This window comes from Herpailurus yagouaroundi, unplaced genomic scaffold (assembly GCF_014898765.1).
Source record: "Herpailurus yagouaroundi ecotype Mexico unplaced genomic scaffold, PumYag 159, whole genome shotgun sequence".
In the NCBI taxonomy this organism is placed as follows: Eukaryota; Metazoa; Chordata; class Mammalia; order Carnivora; family Felidae; genus Herpailurus; species Herpailurus yagouaroundi.
The window spans coordinates 23,476,831-23,484,933 of record NW_024412400.1 but is presented as its reverse complement, the minus strand read 5'-3'; positions in this window follow the sequence as shown (position 1 = coordinate 23,484,933).

Below are 8,103 nucleotides of genomic sequence, written 5' to 3'. Positions count from 1 at the left end.
CCCGAGCTTGTGCGACGCGGGCTGGTCGGCGGGGCGGCGAGGGCCCGGCCCGCCTCCCCAGCGCCCGCCCCGGCTTCTCCCCCTGGCGGTGGAGCCTCAGCGGCCGCCGGCTACACTGAGCGCGCCGGAGCCCGAGCCGAGCCGAGCCCGAGCCGCCGCCGCCGCCGCCACTGCCGCGCGCCGCTCCCAGGCTCCCTCCCAGCGCGCCGGCCGGGGTGTGGGGGGCGGCGGGCCGGAGGGACGAGGGCGGGCGAGAGGCGCGCGCTGGGATTGGCGCCGAAGACCGGACCCTCAGCCGCTAGGGGTAAGTGTGGGCGCCTGGGAGTGCGCTTAGGGGTGCGCGGCGCGGTTCTCGACGCCAGCCAACCCTGCCCCCTCACCTCTCCCGGGCCCCCACTACGCGCACCCCTCCTCTTGCCGCCTGCGGCTTCCTCTTGTTGTTCGTTGTTTGGCTGGGCTTTTTTTTTGGGGGGGGGGAGAAGCGGGTGATTGTAGTGTGTGTGCCAGCGGAGGAGGAAGTCAGGTGAGAGGCCCCGACGCCCCCCCCCCCCCCCCCCGCCCCCCTGGGGTGTATCGCTCTCCACTAGAGGCATGTGGGCCAATTTTTTTTCTCTTATCAATGTTCGGCCGAGAAGATCTTTCCTAGGGGGCCTCCTTTTCTCACAGCCTGCTCTGTCCCTCTCCCTCCACCGTACCTTCGCCCCTTTCAGCACCCCATCCAAGAGCGATGCCCCCAACAGAGGAGCACGTGGCGGCGGGAGAAGGAGGGGGCAGTCTTGCAGACCCCCACGCTGCGCCCCTGCCTGTGTGTTTAATATGTATTCTCCCGTCGGCAGCTGCACTTCTTTGCAAGCCACTGAGAAGAGACCCCTAAATTGAGGTCCAGTTAATCCAAAAAGCTGGAAGCAAAGGGGGCAGGTGATGAGAATTTCATGACAGGGGGCTGGCATGACGAGAATTTCATGACGAGAGGGCCAAGGGAACCTTCCCAAAAGGCGAATGAAACTCCAAAACCTCTCCAAGAGCAGAGTGACTAGGAGGTTTGGGACCCCAGGCTAAGGAGAAAGGAGAACTCCACCAACTTTGCCCCTCTCCTCCTGCCACCCTCCACCCCCACCCCCACCCAGTTGCAAGGAAGCTAACAGGTCTTTTGTGTTGTACCTTCTTTGGGAAATTTGCATTGAGTATGACAACAGAAAATTACTACTGTTTACTCAAAGTTAAGGGGTTTGCAGAAAGGAAAAAACAGTCTACTTTTTTTTCTCCGTGTGTGTAGTTGTTAGGTTCAAACCTTGAACTGCAAAACGTCAGTTTGTAACAATAAGGACTGTCGAGCCGCCTCAGTGTATTTTTAGAAGCTGCACTTTTCTGAGTTCCTTTCACACAAGGCTTGCTCTCTCATTAAGTCCCCATACATAATTGTATTTAGAGAGAAGGAGAGTATGGAAGCCGGAGGGAGATTGCTAAAATCTCCATCCCGCCAGCGCGGAGCACTGTTTGCAGTGAAGTTCCTGGAAAGTGACTGTGGGCTGAGAATTCAGTTTTTCCTAAAAGCTCTGTTAGGTCCTCTTCTGTCAGATGTCTATGAATAAAGCACGCTGGGAAAATCCTCCTATCCGTGCAGTCTTATTTTATCTTTTACACAGTGGTTGATTCTACTTTCAAGTTCTGGTAACAGCACATCAACTGTGCTGTATTTCCGTGTGGTTTTTTCTAAATAAAGGAGGGTAGTGCTTGTGTTCACACTGCTTTCTGATATGCCATTTTTTTTCCTATCAAGTGAGTATTGGATTCACTGGAATGTCCGTCTTTTTCAGTTGACTGTCATTTTACGCAGAGACAACAATTCCAAAGACATTAGAATATTAAAAGTTTATGCATTAGTGTTATTTTGGAGAACTAGCCCCTCGTTTCTAAGACACAAGTGCCCACCTCAACTCCTAGTTCTGAAAAGCAAAGCAAAAAGGTACAAATGCCATGGACAAAAACAAAACACAAGTTTTCCTTCCTGGACCACTTTGTGTATCCATAGGACCCAAGAGGCACCGACTCCTCCTGCCTTAATTTACCAAAATGCTGAATTGCCTAACTAGTACCAGTATCTCCATCTGGTAATGACATCAGGTTTGGAATGGAAGAATTCTCAGTCTTTAATTACTGCTTATTAGCAATTTCTTATAGCAGGCAGCTGATTCTCCAATTCTGAAAGGCTGAAATGAAGCTTACAGAAATTGAAATACCAAAAAAAAAAAAAAAAAAGATTTTTTTTTTTTTCTCTCTTACATACTCATTTATTCCGCAGGGTCATCAACTAAGTCCGCCGAATTTAAGGTGTGATATGCTCCCTTGCATTAAACCTTGGGAACATTTTGCCTCAACCTTATAAATTTGCTTTTCTTCCCCTAAATAGTCTTGAACAGAGAGCTCACAGGCTCTATTATAAAACAGAATTATGTAATGATGGGTATAGTACATTAAGTAACATAACTTGATAAACTCTTTTGTAAACCTTGCCCCCTGGCACATAGTAGGAATACATTAAATACTGAATTAAGATGTTAATGGTACTAGGGTAAGGCTTTTTTTTTTTTTTCCAGAGGAGAAAGGTATTTTGCCTGAAAGTTATTAGGGTAATACATTTCTGCTCCTAGATTCTTTTTTTTAACAAGTCCAAATCTAATTTAAATGGTTGAAAGACGACCAAATCTGAAACATATCAAATGGTTAATAATACTAGCTAGTGTCAAAAGCTGATTATTTTCCTAGGAGAATAGACAACAAATATTGCTTATCAAATAGTGTGAGACAGATACAAAGGAGGGATAAAACAGTATCGGCCTGCAAGGAATTTGGTGGCCAGATGACATCAAAATGTGAAAACACAACTCAGTGGATCAGTGAATGGATGGAATCAAAGGAATATTTGAGAGAATAGATTTTTTTTTCTTTTTTAGACCAGAGAAAATAGACATCCTTCAGTTCCAAGTTGAAATGTATTCTTGGAGTTACTTTGCCCGCCAAACCTTCAGGGGCTATCAGTGCAAACACCCTGAATAAAGGGGAATTCACCACTTACCTACCCAGGGCTGGGGATTTTATCTCCAGAGTAGTTACCACAGTGTATATTGTGTGTATAAATGAGGAATATCCTAAGCAGTTCATTCCATCTTTGTACAATTTTTTACATTTTCTAAAAAATTGAACAAAATTGATGCAGACTTTCTTAAAACTTTCAACCCTAAAACTCCTAAATCCTATAGACCCTAAAACTTCCAGACGTTAGTCTAAGTTCCATTTGCAGCAAAACAGAGCAAATCTATTACATTAGGATAGGTTATCTTATGGCAGAATAACAAACAATTGCAATGTTTAGTGACCTACAATGGCAGAAGTTGTTTTCTTGGTCATGCTGAGTTCATTGTAAGTCAGCCACTTCCACGTCTCCTTACTCAGGGTCCCAGGCTGACAGAGGAGTTGCCATCTTGAATGTTTCATGTTGCTATGGCAAAAATAAAGGTCATTTAAATGCTATGGCCGGAAGTGACACATGTCATTTGGGCTCACAACTGACTGGCAATAATAATTGGATGGCTCCATAGAATCATCACAATGAGGCCAGATAGTACAGCCTACCTTGTGTCCCAAAGTAGAGAGCTGTGGTGCACAGGTTTAAGGACTAACATACTCTTAAGGACCCTTGTGCACTGTTATCTTTTAGCTAAGTGATCCCACCCTGCTCCTTTGTGGCCCAGATGTTCCATTCTCCAGGGTACATACTGCAGGAAAGGCCACCACGTTACAGGGGAGACATGCTGTGACTTCTTTCACTGCCTTTTCTCTCTTAATACAAGACTCCAGTCCCACCCCTCCCCCACAGATTGCAATGCCCTATCAATTTTAAGTCCGTCTTTATATATTCCCTAATATTGTATATATTTTATTTTTTCAAGACTTGTTTTCCGAGAAAGGGTACGATGAACAGAACTTTTGAGAAGTGTTATCTGGGGGAAAAAATGTTATCTGAAGATGTCATGATCATTATCAAATTTTGAAATTTTGTCTTGAGTAGTTACTTCCCTTATTTTAACCATCAGAATGTTGCAACACAAATAAAACCGTCTTTTGGAAGTATTCATTCATTCATTTACTTATCCTTCTTTTTATTGATTCGATAAATACTCATTTATTGATGCCACACACTCTATTAAGGACCGGGTATGTGGAGATGATTGGGAGTTCTTCTTTTCAAGAAACACATTTTCCAATTGGACAGACAGAAAGAAAAGTCGTTGCAATGCTAGTAGAGGCACAAAGTATTACGGGAACACTTGCGAAGAAGCAAAGAACTCTCTGGCAAGATTAAGGAAAGTTCTGTAGAGGAGTTGAACTAAGTCCTGAGGGTAAGTGAGCCTTCTCTAGTCGGGAAAGGAAGATAGAGGATAGTTTAAGCAGAGAGAGAAATATGAGTGAAGGCACTGAGGATGACAAAGCTTGTTGTTTAGGAAACTACCCAGGAACTCAGTGTGGCTGGAACAGGAGGTCTTTGTGAAGGATGAAATCAAGCAACTACAAATTGTAAAGAATCTTGCAGACATGCTGTAGAATTTAGACATTAGCCCATCTATCAGGGATTGCAAACCCTTCTGTCTACTCTGGGCCGAGCATGGGTACAAGTGAGCTAAGCAGACCAAGTTGAGACCGTAAGCCATGGTGGAGACTGGCAATCTGGAGAATATGGGACTGTCCAAATGGGATAGTCAGGGCCAATGATGCCCAATGTCAGATCTTCTAGTTGTTAAAGAGAAGCTGCTAATTTGGATTTATATGAAAAATTGAAATATTAAATGTTGAGAACTTAACCACATTTTAAAGTACACATGTGGGGAGAAAACGTGTACAGACCAAAATCAGCTTAAAGACCACCAGTCAGATGTCTCCTACCGTATGAGATAGGGAGCCATTAAAGGTTGTAAGGATGGGAGTAACACCATCGGACCTCTTTAGAAAGTTTACTGTGGTGGCAAAGTGGACAGGAAAATTCTGGAGCCTGGTAGGCTGTACTTGATATTCCATAATGTCATTTGAGGGGTGATGCAAAGCCTTTTATAACACCGCCCTTTTTTAGTACACAACTTCCCATGCATGTAGGGGCAACTGACAAATATTTGAAAAGCTGATGAATGGAAGAGAAAAAAGCTAAAGTTTTAGAAGGAGGGCACATTTTTAGAGGGTTCCTTATACCATATGCTTCCTTTGTTAGACCGTTATTTTGTCAAGAGCACAATGATCTTATATTGATCATATGTAATTTTTCTATATCTGTCTGTGATAAACGTTATTGGTTTTTAAAAATGCATAAATCATTTAGAGTAGGACATAAAGATCACAGCATCAGAATGTCTATTATCTAGGACTGATCTTACTGATCCTACCACCTTGTAAAGGAACTCCAGCTGAACACACGTCTGTTGTAGCAGGTTCTAAAAGTCTGTACTCCCAGGCTCTGCAAAACTCCACCAGACCCATGTGTATAGCTTATGCAGGTTTTTGGTGGAGGCCAAACTCTTTATTACTACCCATCAGAGTATATTATAGTTCAATCCATCCCAGAGCCAGGTGCCTAAGACTGTCTTGATTATGTTTAATTTTTCAATTAAAAAAAAATTGAACCCACTAAACACTGTTCCCAGCTTCTTTCTTGCTTTGAAACCATACTTTCCTGCCACTCTGCAGTCACCAATCCCCGCACTCTCTCATAAACTCCCATTAAATGTTAGAAACACTAGGTACTCTTCCTAAGGTATGCTGACTGGTTGTAGGTTATGTGTGTTCCCATGGGCACATCCATATTCTGAAAGGCACTCAGTTCATTGGACAATCAAGTCTTTAAAGTCTTAGCAGTTTGGCTCTACAAATTGTCATTTTTAATTGAACTTCCTTGAGGTATGATTTAGGGACAATAAACTCTACCCATGTTATGTGTTCCATGAGTTTTGAATCCAAAGAAGCAACATGAGCAAATTATAATATTTTAAGTGAACTTCAGAGGAAAAATATACATACAGACTATATATAAATGGATATAGATAGATATAGAGAGATACATAGATAGATGATGATAGATCAATAAGTCACTAGATAGATAGGCAAAGTTAGCCTTACAATCCAAGCACCTGGACTGTAATTCTGGTTCAACTAGTTACTGCTTGCATATGCTTGGCCAAGTCTCTTAGCATTCTGCCTCTATTTCCTCATCCATGTGATGGGGATTATAATTGTACTCCCCTCCTAGAATTAGCAAATACCAGTGCATCAACACAGCTAGTAGTCAATAGAGACTAACCCTGTTTTCTTTTGTTAATGTTGTTATTGGCATTATTATTCTAATAGAGAGGAAATCCAGGGACTTAAACAAGAAAACGAATTGACTGGAATGTAAGTGGGGTAGAAAGAAGCAAGTACCTCCTGGGTGGCTTGCTGGTATGCTAAGGGGACTCAAAGCCAGAGAATAATTAATGGTCTCTATTTCTGGAATATTTTTTTCCTGAAGGATTTTGGAAGAAATAATCTTTCTATTAAAACAGCTACACATACGGTGGAATGCTTTCTCTCTTCTGTAACTTTTGTGGAAATGTTTGCAAAGTACAGAACATACTCACTAGTAACATCTTTAAAAAAATTTTTTTAATGTTTTATTTATTTTTGAGAGAGAGAGCAAGCAGGTGAGAGAGAGAGAGAGAGAGAGAGGGAGACACAGAACTCAAAATGGGATCCAGGCTCCATGCTGTCAGCACAGAGCCTGATGGGGGGCTTGAACTTACAAACTGTGAGATCATGACCTGAGCCAAAGTCAGACACTTAACCAACCAACTGAGCCACCCAGGTGCCCCTCTAGTAACATTTATCTTGACTTGTTAAAGCACCTCCTGCTTTTATATGCTATGAATGCTGCCCAAATGTAGAATCTTTGCCATTAGTAAATGTTTACATTTTAGATGAAAAATGTATTGGAAAAAAGTATTAGAGTATGACCATGGGGAAATCAAGTCACCAGGAAGGAAAGAGGAGAACTGGACTCTAGTTCTGATTCCATAACTCACCCACTAGTTTGTTGATGACAACAAACATCAGGGTGGGGATCTTTGTTCTCTTCACTCTTAATTCCCACATACCAGTTGATCTCAAACTTTAGCGTGTATAGGAATTAAATGCAATGGTTATTTAAATGCATATACCTTGGCTCCATGCTCATTAATTCTGATTTGGTAGAAATAAGTGGGGATCCAGAAATCCAAGTAATAAATGAAGGTTTTGTTTCACTTTTTATCCTCCCCCCCACACCACACACACACACACACACACACACACACACACACACACACTGGAAAATGCAGTGTAAAGAGTATTTTAGGCATAATGATATCAACCTGCTTAAATAATGTCACCAACTATCTCTTGTTTCTCCTTTCTTCTGTGTCAACTTCTGTTTTACCTTCATTCTTAATCTAGTTTTCCCTTTACTATAATAAGCTAGTCCCTCCAAGCTTCCATTGTTCTGACATAGAAACTCCAGCCAAAGAGCACTCCTCTTCCTCAGTTTCTAGCAAAAGAACTAGACCTGACTGTGACTGGATCAGCTTGTACCATGTACTCATAGCTGCATTTATCACCCTGGTCCGGGGCTGTGTTTCTTTAACGTGCCAGCTTTGGGTCAGATGCACACCTTGGATTTAGGAGTGCAGCCACCCTACCCAAACTGTGTCGCCTGGGAGCGGGGAGGTACTGTTCTCCAAGATAAGTTAGGGGTAATTTTTCCAGAAATAGGGAAGGCTTATTGGCCAAATCTATAGATTTTCATCCACTGCTGTACATTTTTTTAGAAGTACTCAGATGATAATGAGCCAACTGCCGTGGCAAAAGTATAACTAGTGTGCCAAGTTATTGAAGCTTTCAGCCTCAAAGGTGACCCACCAGGGCCTGGGAAGGGCTTAGGATGCCCAGAGTTCCTGAGCCAGTTGCTTCATACATTTACCCCAGAGGTTTTGGCAAATATTAAACATTTTCTGTATGCACTGTGAAGATGATTTGTATACAGGTCATCTG